This window comes from Octopus bimaculoides, chromosome 21 (assembly GCF_046866305.1).
Source record: "Octopus bimaculoides isolate indiv1 chromosome 21, ASM4686630v1, whole genome shotgun sequence".
NCBI lineage: Eukaryota > Metazoa > Mollusca > Cephalopoda > Octopoda > Octopodidae > Octopus > Octopus bimaculoides.
This window is the reverse complement of record NC_142948.1, coordinates 32,960,715-32,983,214: the sequence shown is the minus strand read 5'-3', so window position 1 is coordinate 32,983,214 and position 22,500 is coordinate 32,960,715. Positions and strand designations below refer to the sequence as shown.

Below are 22,500 nucleotides of genomic sequence, written 5' to 3'. Positions count from 1 at the left end.
CCTATACCTGACTTATATGATTCTATTTTCCTACCTCACTTCGAGCGAAAATATTTTTCATGTAACCAAACAAAATTTTAAACTTTCAGCCTCTATGATACGAAAATAGCATTTTTGTTTTTTTCTTTGCCCGGGCCCATACTCTGATATTTTTCTCATTTCATTGTAAAAATAAAATATAATATCATAAAATAAATAAAAGAAAAATGAATAAAAATCTAAATTTACCAGTTCTACTCATTAACATGTTTAATCGTTCCACTGTACTTGGCAACATTCTTTGATTTTGTAACTATATTTCCATATAAAGAAGAATTCTTCAATGGAATTCTGCTGTGGTGGTGCCCAATAAAGACGAACATTATCATGAATTGTGTTTTTCTCAGCTCAAAGACTACTCGGTATGTTTCTTCTCTATGGCGTATTCTTGCGTTATCAATCACAGCAATTTGGTTTTCAATCATCACAGAAGCCAGATTTTCGTCAATAAATTTGGACCATTAAAGGCGAATTGATGGTTCCTTCTAGCAATCAATGTGGCAATAACACCATTAATATTGATCGCTATTCGGTGGTGGGGTGATGGGAAAAATATTTCTTTGTTTACTATCTTGTGCCGAAATCAAAGATATAACACTGAGAGGTGACCATCCATAGTTCGATGAAACAAATAAATTGGCTTGTGTTTCATCCCACTAAAAATTTTTTTTTTTTTTTACAAAAATAATAAAGATCTTTATTGCTTCTTTGTGTGATAGCGTCAAGAGAAGATTTTCGAAAAAGTATCACCGTATCTGAGATTCTTTCAATGGGCATTCGCTAGTAACCTCCCTTTATTTCCCCTCTTCACTGCTTCCCAGTTCCGTGTTTATTTTCCCATCCAGAATATTCGAAATGGAAGATGGGACTTCAATGGCCAATAGATATTTTTATTTATTCTAAGGAAGGAGTTGATTGGTTAAGTCTATATTCTCTAAATATCGTTATTCATGGCAGTTATTTTCTCCCTATTTGCGTTCACAGAAAATATTCAATATGTTAGAACTGTTTAACAGTTTGCAGGGACACCAACTACGATCGCTGGATGAACTAGAAATAGTAGCAAAATTCCCTAAAATTACAAGCACCATCTTACAGAAAGGATTTTTTAAAAACCACTAAAAATGTACACGCGCACACATATACATACATGCACACACAATCACTCACGCATACATATGTATGTGTGTACGTATATGTATGTATATATATATAAATATGTATATATACACACATTCGAGAATATATATATTCATCTATACATTTAAACACACAAATCCCGCCGAGGTCGACTTTGCCTTTCATCCTTTTGGGGTCGATAAAATTAATACCAGTTATGCACTGGTGTCGATATAACCGACTTAATCCTTTCCCCCCAGCGAGCTGGTAGAATCGTGAACTCGCCGGACAAAATTCTGTGACATTTCTTCTGTCCGTTATAGTCCCGCGAGCAAGTCAGTGCATTGGGCCTTATGATATTCATTTTCTGACAGCAAACCACAGCTTACATAGATCAGAATTGGGTCCCTAGACCAGTAAGGCCCCCAAGAAATTGCTTTAAAGCGGAACTAGCTGCCCTCCAGTAAATTTATCAAAATATGGAGTTAGTTCTGAGTATGGCCTAATGAATATGCTGGCATTCAGCATGTTCCAGTCAGCTGGAAAACAAAACTAGGGGAGAGCACATACACTTGGCAGACAGCGTCATTCCAAATAAGTAGTGCTTCCTGATTGGTCCCAAGTGGTTTCACCCCACCCCAATTTTCTATTGAGATGTTTCATTGCCATACAATTATACTCTGGTTTCCAAGTTTTTCCCTATTTGAATCTATGGAAACTTCCCTTGTTTTTCTGTGATGTATTACTATCTTTGAATGCCCTTGTAGCAAATAAGATATTAAACAAAGAATTAGATTGGATGCACATACTATACATTACATACATGATAGATAGAAAGATAGATGGATAAGTAGGTAGGTAGGTAGGTAGGTAGGTAGGTAGATATCTGTACATCTGTATGTGATCGTTTAAATATATATAAATAGATATATATGTATTTGTTTGTGTGTGTGTGTGTGTGTGTGTGTGTGTGTGTGTGTGTGTTTTATGTACGAATATGTATCTTAAATGTTTGCGTACGTATATAGCGGAAGTGGTAAGTGATATTTAAAGATTTTTATGATTTCTTCTTCCCCGGAGACACTTGTCTAAGAGTGGATTCATTTGTAATTTTTTAATCAGATTCTAGACGCATTTATGTGTGCTCTGTGAATACATACACACATAAGTACATACATACATACATTTTTTAACGTGTCTGTATAAATCACATGTTTGCTTCTAACCTACAAACAGTATATAGAGAGACGAGGAAGGAAAACATTACTGCTTACAAAACCCCCTCCCAAGAAGATCTTGAATCATTCTGGTTGAAAATCTGGAACGAAATGAGAAATATTAACCTCAATGCATCGTGACTAAATGCAGTAAAGAGAGAAAACTGTATCAAGGTCAACGGTGAAACATATGCAATGGACCTGGAAATTTCCACCATATCTGTAGCCAAACTGCATTATGGGAAGGCACTTGGAGGGTGGGATCTAATAGTTGGATACTGGTATAAGATGCTGACATTTTACTGGAAACCATTACTGAGTATATTCAAAAGTACTATGGAAGGTCAGATTGACATACCAAATTATCTTACTGAAGCACGGACGAATCAGGTGGCCAAGAATGGAACCACCGAGCTGCCTGAAAACTACAGGCCCATTGCTTACTTAAACATTATGTACAAACTGAACACAAGCTGCCTCAACCAATTGCCCCAAGATCATTGTAAGCCCAACAACATAGTGACTGATGAGCAAGCCCGTGGAAAGAAGGGAATGTGGGGATGTGCCGAGCAACTTCTACTAAACGAAGCTGTACTGTCTGAGGTAATAAAAAAAAAACCATGGCATGATTATAGGAAGGTATTTGTCTCTATTCCCCACTCATAGCTCTTGAAGTAACTCCATTTGGCAAAGATGTCTGCTACCTAATTGCTGCCATTGAGACGCTCACGAAGACCTGGGCCACAGTCCTCACACCTAGAACAGTGAGTGGAACGATTGTATCCGATGCCACAAAATATTTCAAAGTCAGAAATTTAGCATTGGTTTCACTACTACTATACAACGTCTTCGTTCACAAAAACGTTTCTACCAAGCAATTGATTAAGAGCAGACTGACGGAGCATAAACAATTTTTCCAGGCTAAATAAAGGACATTTTCTCCCGAAATATCTATTTACAAATTATTGTGGAAAGCACGCGAATTACAATTGCAACACAAATCTATGCAGTACTGCTTTCTTCATTTCAATTTCAATTGTATAGATAGCACTGTTGCACGTAGATATATTTACAAGCGTGTATATAGAAAAACAGATAGAGAGAGCTAGAAAGATGGAGAGAGAGAGAGACACACACAGACAGACAGATAGATAGATAGATAGATAGATATGAGCACTCATAAACATGTTTTCTATCTAGTATTCGTCTCAGTCGTTAGACTCTGGCCATGCTGGGGCACCGCCTTGGAGAATTTTATAGGCGAATGAATTGACCCCAGTATTTATCTAATATTCAAAGCTGTTACTTATTCTGCCGTTCTCTTTTGCCGAACCGCTAAGTTACGGTGACGTAAACATACCAGCATCGGTGGGAACGACAAACACAAATATACAAATACACACACTCATATATATATATATATACGACGGGTTTCTTTCAGTTTCCGTCAAACAAATCTACTCACAAGGCTATAGTAGAAGACACTTGCCCAAGGTGCCACGCAGTGGGACTGAACCCAGAACCATTTGGCTGGGAAGCAAGCTTCTTACCACACAACCAAGACTGCGTCTATCTATCTCTCTCTCTCTCTCTCTCTTTCTCTCTTTCTCTCTCTCTCTCTCTCTCTCTCTCTCTCTCTCTCTCTCTCTCTCTCTCTCTCTCTCTCTCTCTCTCTCTCTCTCTATATATATATATATATATATATATATATATATATATATATCCTTTTACTTTCCAAACGCCCTGGAATAGATAAATACTACGCACTTTTACAAACGTACACACGTATATGTGTGTGTGTGTATTGTGGGTTGTTGTTTTTTCACTATTTACCATACCGCGACATTCCAACTTTTCAACTGCCAAAGTTCGTTTTCTTCAGATTCATACTAGCTTGACGTGTGTGCGTATACATATGTGCGAGTGAGTGTGTATGTGGTAACATATGTATATATATATATATATGCATATATGTCGGAATATATATATATATATACACACACATAAATATACGTACATACCTGAATATATATACGCTTGCAAACAAACATTTATATATACATATATAGATATGTGATTGGGCTGTGGTAGAAGTAGTAGTAGTATTAGTAGTAGTAGTAGCGACAAGAGTGTGGCTTTATGCTGTTGAGCGTAAACATGGTGCTGTTGTTGGGGGTAGCGGTGGAAGTTGTGTTGGTTGCGATGGCAGCAGCAGTAGCAGCAAGAAAGAAAAAAATAAAACATAAAGAAAAAAGATGGTAGCCCGACAAATAGCTTAGAAACACTTCCGGCCAACGAGGAATTATGGGACTATAAAATCTGTTTATTGTTCACGCCAATGATATCGTAGGAACGTTAGATAGTAATAATGATAACTGTACAAGGATGGATTTTGTGAGGGGGGGTTGGGGTAGCGGATCTGGGGCATACGTTCAAATACTCCTATAAATGCAATACGTATTGAGAAGAATGGGATAAGAGATACACGAACATCAATTGATATATATAAAATATGACTGCGTATATATATATACGTACACACACGTATATATATGCACATTCCCCTGACTGTGTACACACACACACGGTCGCACGCAGACACATATATGTATGTTTATATGTGTGTGTGTGTGTGTGTGTGTGTGTGTGTGTAGGCATATTTTTTGTTTTTTGCTTGTCATTCGAACTACAGTTCACGAAACACCCGTAAAGTTTCGAGATGAGATCGATTATTCCAAACCAAGAATATATATATATACATATATATATATGTGTGTGTGTGTGAGTGTGTGTAGAGTGTTTATGCTAAATGTAAATAAATATATATACCAAGCAGCCTAATTTGATATATACATGTGTGTATATATATATATATATATATATATATATATATATATATATATATATACGTGTATGTGTGTATATATATATATATATATATATATATACGTGTATGTGTGTACATATATATAGATATATATATATATGTGTGTGTGTGTGTGTGTGTGTATACATACATATATATCGGTATATACACATACACATATCCTTATGTATAGACGTGCATACATGTTTCTGCTTCGCCCTCACTTTCCTGCGTGTATGACCTTGGGACAACACGCACGACGTCTTCGATTGTAGTTTTAGCAGCTTCTGTATTCAAAAGTAGGCACCGGCCCCTGTCTGCTATCAATCCCATCATTGGCCTAGCGGAAGTGACTTGCTCAGCTGACCCAGGAAACTAACATGCGATCTTATACTAATGAGACCGCATATACACAAACACGCGCACACACACACACACACACACACGCACACGCATATACATGCATACGGGGAGGTGCTAAAAAGTTGGTGGCTTTGAATAAAAGAAAATACAGATGCAAAACACAGAAGGATCAGTTAATTGTGATTTCATTCAACATATTCTCCTTTCAAATTCAAACACTTATTGCAGCGGCCCTTCAGTTTTTCCAAGCCCTGTAAAAGAACTCGGAAAACTGGGCCTCCAACCAGGCCTCTCGCGGCTCCCTTAAAGCCAGAAACTTTTCAACGCTCCCTCGTATATACTATATTATATGTACATACACATATGATTTATATATATATATATATATATATATATATAAATGACAAAATGCATTGCAAATAAACAACGACATGAAAAAACGTATACGTATACTGAGGGTACAACCGGGCGGGAGACAAACACAGAGGGCCCCTAATCCTTCACACTCTGTGTCTGTCTCCCGTCCGGTTGTACTCTCAATATACGTATACGTTTTATATCTGTTGGTGTTTATTTACAATGATTTTTTTCATTTATTAAGTAACGGAACGCAAAACACACCCGACATTTTCAACAGCCAGCTTATATATATATATATATATATATATATATATATATATATATATATATATATATATATATACGAGGGAGTGGTGGAAAGTTCCTGGTTTTGAGTAAAAGATAATAAATGAAGATCAATTAATTATGATTTATTCACGATATTCCCATCTCAGATTCACACACTCATTGCAGTGGTCCTTCAGTTTTATAAGCTCTGTAAAGGAATTCAGAAGGCTTGATCCTGCAACCAGGCCACTCGTATAACCAGGCGAGATTAGTTTCCGCGTACCTATATATATATATATGTGTGTGTGTGTGTGTGTGTGTGTGTGTGTGTGTGTGTGTGTAGATAGATAGGTGCATACATACATAAATACATACATATAAGAATAAATAGATAGACAGACAGACAGATAGATAGTTAAATAGATGATAAATAGATAGGCAGATATATAAATATATATATAAATAGATAGATAGATAGATAGGCAGGCAGATAAATATATAGATAGATAGATAGATTGGATGTGCTAGAAACAAATGTAAAGAATATTATTTTTATATAAATACATTTGAAGTTATGTCCGTATCTACAAATGAGTAGAAATATAAAAATAATTTTGTCGTTATGTGTATGTAAATGTGTGTGTGTGTGTGTGTGTGTGTGTATGAATGTATAAGTGCATTTATGGCTATATATATGCACGCATGTGTGTGTATGAATCTATAAATGTATTTGTGATTATGTGTACATATGTATATACGTTTGCAAATGAATCTGTGTGTATATATGTGTGTGAATGTATACATATATTTCTAGCTATGTGAATATGTATGTGTGTATAAATACGTTTCTATCTTTGTTTCTATATGTGTGGATATATATATATATATATATATATATATATATGCATAGTGGTGTATGAGTGATACTGCAAGCATGTATATGTGTATATAAAAGTATTCGTGGTAATGCATATGAGTGTATGTATATATCAAAAATATACATGCTGGTGGCCATGGTTCCGGTAACGTGTATAAATGTATAACTGTATAGTTATACACGTGAATATGTATGTGTTTGTAGATATGTATGCATGTATGTACATATATATATATATATGTATATGCGTGAGTGTATAATATGTAATTTTTTTATTATGTGTGTGTGTGTATGGTTATATTTGTAGTTACGTGGGTGTATAAAATTGTGAATATATTTTTATATTTGATTGTGTGTTTTGTATATATAAATGTAAAATATTGTAGACGTGTGTTGATTGTATAAATGTATTTGAAGTTGGAGATGTTTACATGTGTGTGTATACTCATAGACACGCATATATATACACACTCATCCAAGTATATATATGTGTGTGTGTACGTGTGTGTGTGTGTATACTTAATATATATATAAATATATATATATATATATATATATACTTAGTCATGTGTATGTAAGAATGTAACTATTCATAAATGCACAGATATATATCTATATGTTTGTGTGTGTATATATATATATATATATATATATATATATATTTATTTATATATATATATATACACGTATATATGGATATATGCATATATATATATATGCATATATAAATATATGCATATATAAATATGTATATTATATATATATAAATATATATGCATATATATATATATATATATATATATATATATTTATTTATATATATATATATACACGTATATATGGATATATGCATATATATATATATGCATATATAAATATATGCATATATAAATATGTATATTATATATATATAAATATATATGCATATATATATATATATATATATATATATATATATATATATATATATTTATGTATATATATACACATATATATGGATATATGCATATATATATATGCATATATAAATATGTATATTATATATATATAAATATATATGCATATATATATATATATATATATATATACACATATATGTGTTTGAATGATTGTATATATACATACATATGTGTGTGTGTTTGTGAGTGTGAGTGTGCGTATGTATGTGTGTTTTGATATACATACATATGATCATATGTAAATACTTTTGTCTGTATATAGGCATGTTTGTATGCATGTATACATACATACATACATACATACATATACACACACACACACACACACACACACACACACACACACATATATATATATATATATACATACACACACACACACATATATATATATATATATACATACACACACACACACATATACATATAACTGAATCTCCGCAATATTTCATGTCTGCGTGTACACAACTATGTGTGTAAGTTTTTAAAAGATATGTACGGACGGATGTGGGAGAGCATTATGTCCGACAAAGAACACTCAGAAATTACTGTTGGCAATAAATATAAGTGTTTGACAACTTCTATAAAACAAACATTCAGCGTACATTCATATACATCCATCCCCCCATATATACACACACACACACATATATATATATATATATATATATATATATATATATATATATATATATATATATATGTATATATATATGGTTGTACGTATATGAAAGACCACGCCTTTCCTATAAAATCGTAGGTACTCGGTAGCTGATGTTTTGTCATCGACACCTACAGTGGAAATAGCCTGAATGCCAAACGATCTGGGTGGCGTAGATACCAGGAATGGCAAAATGGTAAACGTTATTACAAAGATATTGTGAAGCATTAAAAAACCCCCCCAAAAAACAGAACCTATTGTTTCTTTGTAGTCTTTGTGCTTGTCCTACTAATCACAACACGTCGGGTGAAAGGAACAATGTTAGAATTAAAGTGTTATAGATCTATGTTGGGTGTATGTGTACATGTCTGTGCGTGTCTGTGTCTGTAAATATGTCTGTATGTATGTGTATGTATGTGCATGTGTATGTATGTGTATATATATATATATATATATATATTATTTTGTTTAAAAGACTTCCAACACTGTCTGTTTTTTATGTTTTATTTATATTCCTGCAGAACCAATGTGGGGTATAGAATATGGAATATACAATATATAATATAGTATACAATATATAATATAAAATAAAATAAAATAAAAATGGATGGCACCATGAAAGAAAGTATTGAATGTAGATGAAATATTGAGTGTTCAATATAAAGGATCAAATATATAAATATAAATATATAAAGGCGACTCGAGTTTCAGGGCTATTTCCTTTCGTCATGGCCGAATATATTCCTCTATACACAATCATACAAAAAAACACACCTTTTTTGTATTTATTTTTACTCGCATATATATATATATATATATATATATATATATATATAATATTTCATATATGTATGCAGGTATACATACATAAGTATGTGTAAAGAGATAAGGAAGGACGATAGATAGATAGATAGACGAACAGATACCTATTCGCGCATATATTGCTATATTTTATGTGTATGTGTGTGTATGTATGTGTGTGTATACACATATATACATGTATATATATGTGTTTGTATGCGGATATGTATGTATCTGTATATAATATATATATATTTTTTTTTCTCTCCCTGTTTCTTTCTGTGTTCCTTTCTGTGGAAGAACGTATGCTCGAAACGTTAAAGACTTTTTCACTTCTCTTGATCGAACAACTGAGTACTCATCGTAGAAACCGATGGAGGTCCATTTACTTAATCTTTTTATAGTGTTGCAAAATGCCATCAGACAATTTAATATTGTCCATTCTTTGTTACAAACCACCATTTGACCATTTCAGAGAGTCCAGTTATTTGGTAAACGTCCAGGCTGTTTTTCGATATAAAAGGACGGACTCTACTGTTGCACAGGAAAACAATTCCTTTTGAAATTGTCTAACAGGGTTGATTTTTCAGACAACATCCAGTTTCTTTAGGGCCGAACATGCTTTGGCTGTCCGAATGTTTACATTCTTTTCAGAGTCCATTCTGTTACAAACCACCATTTGGCCATTTCATAGAGTCCAGTTTTTGTTTTTAAGTAAGCGTCTAGGCTGTTTCTCCATATAAAATGACCGACACTACTGTTGAACGGGGGGGGGGGGGAATTCCTCTTAAAGTTGTCCGACAGGGTTGATGTCCAGACAACATCCAGTTTCTTTAGGACCAAACTTACTTTAACTGTCCGAGTTTTTATATTCTTTTCAGAGGCCTTTCCCTGACAAACCACCATTTGACCCTTTAATAGAATCCATTCTGTTTTTTTCCAAATCACCATCTGACCATTTAATAGAATTCGATATTGCAAGCATTCTGATATGAAGTTTGATGTTTTTATTGCTTCCCATTGCAGCAACCCTTCAGCTACTGTTTATAATTCTGTTCCCCCACCCACTAAGCAGAATTTGGGTCCTCAAAAACAAGTCTGGGATCAAACCCTTCTTTTTCTAAGCCTTAGAATGATTCGACTAATTAGAGTCAAAATGAATTAATTAAACCTGATAAGTTTCCTTAGACTTTTAAGTTAAACCGATCTGACATATATGTGACTCTCAAATGTAATATATTCTTCCATTCTTTTACTCGTTTCAGTCATTTAACTGCAGCCATGCTGGAGCACCGCCTTAAACGCTTTTAGTCTAAGAAATATATATACAATGGGCTTCTTTCAGTTTCCGTCTACCAAATCCACGCAGTAGGACTGAACCCGGAACCATGTGGTTGAGAAGCAAGTTTCTTATCACACAGCCACACCTGCTATTGGGTTAAAGTCTTTGCAACAGAAGATAATAGACGGAATTTGACGGAAATAGTCGAAGTTAGTCTTTGTGGTAAATATGTAGAAGTTTAACCTTGCTTCTGCTTTAAGTCATTTAATTAAATTGCAATCGATTTGGGCCAAAATATTAGAACTTCTGTTGCTTTTGTATCGATATTTGATTGGTAAAAGCTAAGAAATCCAATTGTCTCAAATGTGTTTCCATTATAAAAATATTTCTAATCAAATTTTCATTATATTTCTCTTTCTTGATTATTTTCATAGAATCGATTTTGTATTGCAGGTACATTGTTGAATGTTGGCGTTTGTTGGTACAAGTTTGACCGGTTCTATTTTGATATTAGCAACAAAAGCTATTGAAAACTGATATAAGGTAAGATATTGCTGTAAGAGTTTATATGATGTCTTCCTGCCAGCCAATGTTTAAATAGTTCTTGTGCTGTGACGTTCGATTTGCTAGGCCCAAATAGCTCAGTCCAGCCAGTCGTAAAAAGGTATCACACAAGCATTGACAATTGATTCTTCATTTGGTTGCATTACTGGTTTAAATCATAGCGCAGTGAACTGACAGAACCGTTAACACGTTGGGCAAAAACGCTTAGTGGTATTTCTTCCGATTTTTTTAAATTCTGAGCTGAAATACTGCTGAAGTTGACTTTGTATTTCATCCTTTCTGGGTCATTAAAACAAGTACCAGTTAAACACTTGGGTCGATGTAATTGACTAGCTCATTTCCCAAGCATTGCTGGTTGTGTGCCAAAATTTGAGACCAGTGTTGGTTTCAAATCTCCCCCAATTGTCATTCAGACCTCGGAAAGTTTTCTGATCTGAGCTGGACTTTTACCTGTCATATTCAAGTTAGATCTGATCCCTAAACCCAAAAGGGTCACAGAATTCAGCATCATGACGTTTATACAAACATAACATGGTATTGACGAAGACTGAGTACAACAATAGAGAAGCGTACGAGGAAATGATTTCAGCGGAATAGCTCAAGTAGAAATTGAAACTGCATCGTCATCAACACTGTTTTCAATGATTAGCCTGTCATTCTGTAGCACATGTTACTGGCGCTCCGTCGGTTACGACGACGAGGCTTCCAGTTGATCAAATCAACTCGTGAAATTAACGTGCAAGTGGATGAGCACTCCACAGACACGTGTACCCTTAACGTAGTTCTCGGGGAGATTCAGCGTGACACAGAGTGTGACAAGGCTGACCCTTTTAAATTACAGGTTCTGCTACTCATTTTTTTGCCAGCTGAATGAACTGGAACAACGTGAAATAAAATGTCTTGCTCAAGAACACGACATGTCGCCAGGAATCGAACTCCCGACCTTACAACCGTGAGCCAAATACTCTAACCACTGGGCCACACACCTTCACATGTAGCACCAATACAGCATGCCCCTCAAGAGAAAAAAAACAACAAATATTAGCAAAAACAGAACAAAAAATAAATAGAATAAACTCAATACCTGAATATGGATTAAACCATTTCAGAATTCTTCAAAATGATGCGAAGAAGACTTTAAACCATTTTACAGAATCATCAAAGACTATCAGATGATGGCACCAGAATTCAATTTAAATATTCAGCTGTTTTTTTTTTGTTTGTTTCTTGTTTTGTTTTGTTTTTTTTTTCTCTGCTAAAAGAACTGAAATTCCAAAAAAAAACAAGATTCGTTGTGAAGAATGGCAATGAAAGGATTACAGGAAAATATTCATTAATGCAAGAATCCTTACAGGAAGCAACTAAAGGGGATTGTTTCCTTATTTCCTGAATAAATTATAACACCCTCTGATTGAGCATTATCACTCTCTGACTATCAATATTATTATTATTATTATTATTATTATTATAATTATTAGTATTATAATTATTAGTATTGTTATTATTATTATTATTATTGATATTATTATTATTATTATTATTGCTGGACGAAAGGCTTAGCGGTATTTCGCCCGTCACTACGTTCAAAGTTCAAATTTCGGCGAAGTCGACATAGCTTTTCATCCTTTCGGGATTGATAAATTAAGTACCAGTGAAACACTGGGGATTCGTTGTAATCGATTAGTCCCCATCTCACCAAATTTGAAGCCTTATGCCTCCAGGAGAAAGAATTATTATTATTATTATTATTTTCTATGTCGGCATATCTAGTGAATGTAACTAATAAATTTTAAAAAAAGCATAATGCAAAAACATCCTACAGACTGCGATAGACAATGAAATGGAAATAAGATTTTTAAATCTCTTCTTTCTATGCGACCCGGTAGCAAATTTTTTTTCCCCACGAGAGTTCCGGACCTCAGTAATGAAGTCATCAAGTTAATAAACACACTCTGCCAAGTAAACTCAAGACGAAGAACGGTGTTGTAAGTCGACCGATCGCCAAGTTATGCCTGATTTTAGGAGACAAGTAATTAGATAGATTTGCATCTATACCTATTATCGAATTTTGTTAGGGCCCCATATGGTAAAGCTGTAGATGGGAAAAATGTGGGTGGAGGGTGATGTGCTAGCAACCCTCTCCCCTTACTGTTTTAGAAAGTAAACAACGACCCGAATAACTACGCAGAGGCAGCCATGTTTGAAACAAGAACAAGAACAACAAGCATTCTTAAAAGAGAAAAGAAGCATGGTCATTCCTTACCCAAGTGACCTTATCTTATCGCCCATCACTTGTTATGCGCTCATAAATTAGTTTGAATGGCTGTATGCAAAGGAGTTCATAACTGGGGTCCGGAACTCTCGTGGAAAAAAAAATTCGCGGCTCGGTACTGGTCCTTGGCCCCCCAGGGCTCGGGGAATTCCTGATGTAGGGTATATGACAGATAAACAGACGAGAGAGATGGGCAGAGCAATAGGAATGCAGGCAGCTTTTTTTCTGTCTTTGATCAAAAGCAGGATGCGCGTGAGGGTTAAAGTGAGGAATAATAGAGAGGGTGGTGGAGTGGGGGTGGATGTGAAATAGTGTAGAGTGGGTGACGGAATAGGGAATAGGGGTGGGAGGATGTCGAAGGAGGTTTGGAGGTGATGTAGAGGGGTGGTGGTGGCCATTGATGGCAACTTGGTTAGGAAATAAACTGTTACCATAGACATTCTTCTTTGAAAATCTAGACGTCATTACTAAACACTTAAAGAGACCGCAAATGGTGGTGGTGGTGGTGGTGGTAGTCGTCGTCGTCGTCATCATCACCTGGGTGGCGGCGGTGGTGGTGGTGATGACGATGATGATGATGATGGTGGCGATGATGGTGGTGGTGGTGGTGGTGGTGGTGGTGGGTTGTGGTGTTGTGATGTTCATGGTAGTAGTAGTAGTGGCGGTGGTGGTGGTGATGATGGTGATGGCATTGGTGGCGCACGTTTGTGGTAGTGGTGGCAGTAGTAGTAGTAGTGGGGGTTCGATGGTAGTGGTAGTAGTAGTGGTGGCAGTGGTAGCAGTGGCGGCAGTAGTGGGTTCGGTAATAGTAGTAGCGGTGGTGGTGGTGGTGGTGATTGCTGTTGTTGTTGTGGTGGTGGTGGTGGTGGTGGTTGTTGTTGCTGTGGTGGTAGTGGTGTTAGTGGTGGCAGTAATGGTAGTGGGGCGCTCGATGGTGGTAGTAGTAGTAGTAGTAGTAGTGGTGGTGGTGGCAGTGGTGGGTTCGGTAATAGTAGTAGTGGTGGTGGTGGTGGTGGCAGTGGTGGGTTCGGTAATAGTAGTAGCGGTGGTGGTGGTGGTGGTGGTGGTGATTGCTGTTGTTGTTGCGGTGGTGGTGGTGGTGGTGGTTGTTGTTGCGGTGGTGGTGGTGGTGGTTGTTGTTGCTGTGGTGGTGGTGGTGTTAGTGGTGGCAGTAATGGTAATGGGGCGTTCGATGGTAGTAGTAGTAGTAGTAGTGGTGGCAGTGGTGGGTTCGGTAATAGTAGTAGCGGTGGTGGTGCTAGTGGTGGTGGTGTCGGTTATGATAATCTATCCACTGTCAATCTATATGCAGAGACCCCACACGTAGATCGGAATAAAAACCAGATCCTCGTCCAACGAAGTCATTTAACATCGCCTTTATTACTCTTCTTCTTATTACTACATTATTGTTGTTACTGCTGTTTGCTTTGTTCAGTTTGATGGCTTATTCGCTGTTGTTTTCATGGTTATTCTACTTGTTGTTGTTGTTGTTATCATTTTTGTGGTTATTATTGTAGGTGTTGTTGTTGTTGTGGTGGTGGTGGTGGTGGTGGTTAGTGTGTTGTTTTGGTGTTATTGCTATTGGCATACCAGTAATTAAACAGGTTTTGTCTTGTTGCTGCTGCTGCTTCTGCTGTTGATGATGATGATGATGATGATGATAACGACGATGGTGATGATGATGATGATGAGGAGGAGGAGGAGGAGGGTGGTGGTGGTGATGGTGATGATGATGGTGACGATGATGATGGTGATGATGATGACGATGACGACGACGATAAGAAGATGGGCGACGAAGACGAGGACAAGGAAGAGGAGAAAAGAAGAGGGCAGAAATGAAAATATTTTTGTAACCTTTGTAATTTTCCTCGAATCTCTCTTCCATTATTGTGGTACTTGTCGTGATGTGTTGTTGGCGCTGATGTTATTGTTGCTGTTGTTGTTGTTAGTATTATCGTTATTGTTGTTGTTATTGTTGCTGTGGAGGCTATGGCTGTGAGGAAATATGAAGCTTGCCGGCGCGAAATTAAACCAACATGAACGACGCCATCTTGCTCAAGTTATTCAAGAGTTTACCGCCGCCGCAGCCGCTGCCACCACCTTTACTCCACTGCTGCTGCTGAAATTGTTGTTTCTGGTGCTGTTGTTGTCGCTGCAACTGCTGTTATAATACGGTTAATTCTTGATGTTGATGTTGTTAACATTCCGACAAATGTCACGTCTTACCATCCACCATTAAACACCATCGATAGTCTCCACGCCCAGCCCCGCTTAATCACCGCTAAAACCAAATTCCTCACTTGACCTACTAGAAATAACAGCCAAACCTAGCTTAAACCATGTTATGATTAAAAGAATAAGAGTAAACAAAATGGAACATGTAATCCTGGACATATAATCTTTTGTCCTTTATCTTTTACTTGTTTCAGCCATTAGACTGCGGCCATGCCTTCAAGAATTTTTTTCGATTCTATCGGTCACTTTTGCCGAACCGCTAAGTTACGGGCACGTAAACACACTAACACCGATTGTCAGGCGGTGGTTCGGAACAAACGCAAACACAATGACACACACACGAATACACAAACACACGCACATACACATACACACACATACATATACGATAGGTTTCTTTCAGTTCCTGTCTACCAAATCCACTCATAAGACTTTGGTCGACCTAAAGTTGTAGTAGAAAACACTTGTCCAAGGTGCCACGCGGTGGGACCGAACCCGGAACCGTGTGGTTGAGAAGCAAAATTCTTACTACACGGTTACGTCTGCGCCAATCCAAAATATTACAGTCGGTCACTACGGGATTATCTGTTTTGGTCAGTTACTTCCTCAATCAGAAATTACGTTTGAGCAACAACAAACACAATATCAATGACAGCAACAACAACATCGATGACAAAGATAACGACAAAAACAAACAATAACAACAACAATGGCAATAATAATAATAATCCAGTTACTAATTTCCATCCGCTATTAAAACCAGAAAATTAGACACACAAAAAGACAGACAGATAGCTAGACAGATAGACTTACAGAGGGACAGACAGTAGAGCAGTGAGATAGAAAAGTAGGCAGGCATATAGACAGACAGATATATAGGTTGATAGATCGACGAGGACAGACACAGTCAGACAGACATACAGAGAGACAGACAGACAGACAGACAGAGATAGATAGACAGACAGACAGATAGATAGATAGATAGATAGAAAGCAAAGAGAGATACCAAGTACACTATATGACATCAAGTAAAGAAAGAACTGCACGAAAGAATGGACACGCTATATCAATCAAAATATTTCTCCTACAGACGGTGACATTTAGAAAAAGTTACCAGTAAATATTTCAGACTTCTCAACTAATTTACACTGCCAACAGTCTGACTATTATTGCCTTGCTATTCGGTTATTTAGTCTACCAGTTGAACATAGAGAGAGACGTGTATGTGTCTTGCAGTCATATATATATATATATATATATATATATATATATATATATTCATACACACCACACACAAACACGCAAATATATATGCATACACACACATACCACGTACATACATACACACTCACTTACACACATATATACATGCATACATACATACAGAAAGAGAGAGAGAGAGGGGGAGAAAGAGATATATATATACTTATATACGTTGATAGATATAGATATGAATAGTTATGCAGACATTGTCTTCATAACTCTAAGTAAATTAATTTTTTAATCTCTTATGGAACACTCCTATTTTGTAGGTGAGTTGAGGTACCGACTGTGAACTACATGTTTGCCTATTACCTGTTTACACATGTTTGTGATTGTAAACATACACGCATACATAGATACATACATTCAAGTATAAATCAATACACACACATACATATAAAATAATAACAATAATAATAAGGTTCCTTATGGTTTGACGGGCAACATTTGTTTTCTTAACGAAACCCTTTCAAACTTGGGATACTGGTAGAATGTGTCATATAAAGCATCTTTTTCTCTTAGCCTTCTTAACAAAAATTAGTTCTTAATAAGTTATTTCTTGTTAAAGTTGTCGTATTTCTGTAATTTCAACCAATCACTGACGTCTATTCAGCTGAATACAGTTACTACTCTTTTTATAAACAATAAATTTTTACCGGTGTCAAGAGCGTTATTCCCTGTTTAATTATATCATTATTCCCTAGTTAGGGTTTAGGGTTTTAGGGTTAGGGTTCGGGTTTTAGGGTTAGGGTTTTTGGGTTAGGGTTATGAGTTATAGGGTTAGGGTTAAGGTAAAAATAATCATAACCCTAACCGTAATCCTAAAACTAACCCTAACTCTAAAACCCGAACCCTAACCCTAAACCCTAAAGCTAAAACCAGTACAAACGCACGAACGATGTCATAAATAAGAGTAACACGGGTAGTTGTTGTTGACAAACAACGGGACTAATTTTATTCAAGGGAAAAGATCCCATAACACCGTTGTTTACATTCCACGCCATTAATTGTTTTCACCTCAATAGACGTCAGTGATTGGTTGAAATTACCGAAATACGACAACTTTTTACATGAAATAACTTCGAATACAAAATTTTTTGTCTGTTCTATAATACAAAATATACAAGTATACGAAGTTTGACAGTGTTTCGGTACCAAAAACACTACATAAAACATTAATGAAAAATGTTGCCCGTCAAACCATAAAGATCCAATAATAATAATAATAATAATAATAATAATGACACGAGGTAGCCCAAACCGTGCTAGTGCTTTACTCAACACATCAACACACTAACCGACAAATACCCATTTAATCCCCAAAATTACATATATATATATATATATATATATAAGCAAATGGAAGAAAAGAAGTTAGAAATGATAGACAGAATTAATGAAAGAAAGAATGAATAAAAAGAACGAAAAGAGGCGAAAACGAGAGATTATTAAAACAAAAGGAAAATGAAAGAAAATTGGGGAGAAGAAAACAGAAATGAAGTAAAGAAAGTACGATCGCAGTAAAAGAACGAATGTAAATAATGAGCGAAAATGAAAGAAAATGAATGAAAAATTGTGAGAGCGAAAATATAGAAGAAAAGAAAAGAATAAAGAAGAGAATGGTATAGAAAAAAAGGAAAACAAAAATAGCAAGAAAGAAAGAAAGAAAGAAAGAGAAAGAAAGAGGGAGATAGTAGGAAGGAAAGGAAGAACTGCAGAGAGAGTAAATGAAAGGAAGCAGCAAAGAAAGAAAGGGAGTCCACAGAATTTCTGCTACCCTCATTTTTATAGCTTCCGTAATTGGCGGGAAATAGTGAATATTAAGCTGAATCTGCGCTTTTGTGGCTGTCCATATAAAGATTGTAATCAAGGCCATCCATTAAAATCAAAAAACGGCCGCCATGAATGCTAATTTCGCGCCGGATTTTGTTTCGTATTTTTTTTTATTATTATTCTGTACTTCTACATCTTTTTCTCGGCCATATTTTTGTATCTTTATTATTATTATTATTGCTGATGTTATTGTTGTTGTTGTTGTTGTTGTTGATGTTATTAATATTGTTGTTGCTGTTGTTGTCTTCAATATCATCTTCTTGCATTATCATCATCATCAACATTATTGTTGTTGGTATTATTGCAAATTTTTTAGCTTCGTTTTGAATATATATATATATATATATATATGTATGTATGTATGTATGTATATATATGCATATATACACACACACATATATATATATGCATATATATATATATATATACGTATATATGTATATATATATACATACACACATATATATATATTATATATACACTTATATATATATATATATATATATATATATATATATATACGCATTCACAACATATACATCCTCCATCACCTCGCACAATACCCATACAAAAGGTAAAGTATTCTTTAAGGCGGTGCTCCGGCATGACCACAGTCCAATGACTGAAACAAGTAAAACGGTATATGTGTATATATATATATATATATATATATATATATATATGTGTATATATATATATATACACACATACACACGAGTGAGATGTTGAAAAATTCTTTAAGGATGTCGCGAAAGGCTAGGCTGTACGCCCAACCTTCCGAGTTATTTCACAGCGCTTAGAAGAAAAAAACTGAAAGAGCGCTGCTGCAATGACTGAAAATCTGAGAAGGGAATACGTTGAATAAAACCATAATTAACAGATCCTCTTGTATTTCCTTTTGCTCAAAGCCATATATATGCATATGAAACGCTTGTCTATATAATGTCGCAGTATATCGGTTTATTTTCATAGGTGTGGAAAACGTGAAACCTCGTGAACTGTGACGATTACCGTAGTTAACTGACTGTATGAGTAATACGTCTGATTGTTGCTGTTGTAGCCTTCGATATCATCATCATCATCATCTTCTTGCATTATCATCATCATCAACATTATTGTTGTTGATATTATTGCAAATTTTTTAGCTTCGTTTTGAATATATATACATATATGTATGGATGTATGTATCTATGTATCTATGTATCTATATATGCATACACACACACACATATATATATATGCATATACATACATATATATATATATATATATATATATATATATATATATATATATGTATGTGATGGAGATTGTATATGTTCTATATATTTATACTGCTTTTATCTTGCTTGCTTGTGTGTGCGTGTGTGTGTGTATTTTTGTGTGAATGTACGCACTCTCCAACTTATATTGCACTTTATTGCATATATTATAATAAATATACGTATATATTTGTGTGTGTCTACTCACACACACACACACACACACACACACACACACACATACACACACACACACACACACACACACACACACATATATATGCACACACACACATACACACACACAAACACATAAATATATACATTGTGTTGTATATGTGTTGTGTAGACACATAAATAGGTAACGATATATATATATATATACTCACGTAGATACAAACATACACCCACATGAACATATGTGCGTATGTAATACGTACGTACATACATGCATACATGCATAAATGTAGAGAGAGAGAGAGTGATATGCACTCTCATATATATGTGTGTCTCTCTTTCTGATACTCACCTCATCCATTCATATCGATCAAATGAGAGAGAGAGAGAGCGCGCGAGAGAAAATGCGAGAGACAAAAGTGAGGGAAAAAGGGAAAGAGAGAGAACGGTGAGCGATAATGTGAGAGAAAGAGAGCGGGGGACATTTTTACATAAAGTACGACTTCTCCACCTTTAATGTACAGCGATATTGCAGTAAAATTATTTTAAGCTTCCTAATGCGAGTACTTGTGATGCTCTACGTAGCTTTAAAATATATTTGATGGTTCCAATGTTGACAATTATTTGCGACACTCTATATAGCTTTAAAAAACATTTGATGGCTCCAGTGTTGACAAGCACTTGTGACACTTGATATAGTTTTAAAATATATTTGATGAATCCTGTGTGTGCAAGTACTTGCGACACACGACAGGGCTGTAAAATATATTTGATAGCTGAAATGTTACTAGTTATTAGGAGAGGTATTTACTGAGAGAATTATTACGAGAATGTCTCTTAGTCTGATCTTTATTCTCTAATTGTTATCTTATGCTGTAGTCAAGACATTCAATTTTCATTATCACTACTCATGTTCTCTAAGACAGCGAACTGGCCGAATCGTTAGCGCGTTGGTTAGAATGCTTAGCGGCATTTCGTCCATTCTTACGTTCTGAGTTCAAATTCCGCTGATGTCGACTTTGCCTGTTATTCTTTCGGGGGGGGGGGGTCGATAAAATAAGTACCAACTGAGTAATCGACTAGTCCCCCTCCCCCAAATTTCAGGCCTTGTGCCTATACTTAAATGGATCATCATCATCATCATCATCATCATCATGTTTCGTTAAAATTTTTAGCATGTGAATCACAACAGAACCGAAAGCGAGTGAGAAACATCAGAAAGCGAGAAAGAGGGGGAGAGGGAGCGAGAGAGTAAGGAGCGAGTGCAAGTAACATGAAAGAGAACGACTGACGAAAGCCGAGCAGACAAACAGAAACAGAGGCAAAGAGAGAGAGAGGCAGGGGATGGTGAACGGTGCATTGATTGGGTCAGAAATTAACCCAGAAGTATGTTAATATGGCTATTTTACTGTCCACTTTTCTCACTGTCCGCCATTTTATTCCTACCAAACGAATTTCACGGCTTCTTATCTCAACAAAAAGAGAAGAAAATAAAATGAACACGAAATCTCTTTCATTTTTTTCTTCTTTTTTTCTCTTCATTTTTTCTGGAATTCATTCAATAGAAACCACTGGATTGTATTGTGTTTGTTCCTTTCTATCCGTTTTCTTCTTCTTCTTCTTCTTCTTCTCGTCTTCCTTATCTATCTATGTATATATATATATATATATATATATATGATTGTCATATTTGTGTTTGAATGTATATAATATTTGTGTGTGTGTGTGTGTGTGTGTGTGTGTGTGTGTGTGTGCTTGTGTCTTCCAAGACAGACAGACAGACAAACGGACGGACGCACAGACAGACAGATGGATAGATAGATAGATAGATAGATAGGCAGGCAAACAGAAAGATAGACAAACAGATAGATTGACAGATAGATAGATCTTGCATTCATACATACATACGTTATAAATACATGTTTGTTAGTATGTTCATTTGCGTATGTGTTGCTCTCCGCACCACCATCACCATCACCACTATCACCATCATCACTACTATTACCAATACCACCACTACTCCTACCCCCACCACTACCATCACCACCACCACCTAAACCATTACTCTACACCCACCACTACC

General features: G+C 35.6%; 1 long non-coding RNA gene across 2 annotated transcripts in view; it reads left to right on the top strand.

The window, feature by feature from the left end:
* Positions 1-22,500, top strand: part of LOC128250426 (uncharacterized) — a 50,196-nt gene that overhangs the window by 3,104 nt on the left and 24,592 nt on the right. Inside the window, exons 2-4 of one of the 2 annotated variants that reach the window (XR_016237716.1) lie at positions 10,795-11,033; positions 11,265-11,354; positions 19,951-20,252. This is a non-coding gene — a long non-coding RNA (uncharacterized LOC128250426). Of the gene's footprint in view, positions 1-10,794; positions 11,034-11,264; positions 11,355-19,950; positions 20,253-22,500 lie in introns of those variants that run through there. The other variant, XR_016237717.1, reaches the window with a different exon arrangement.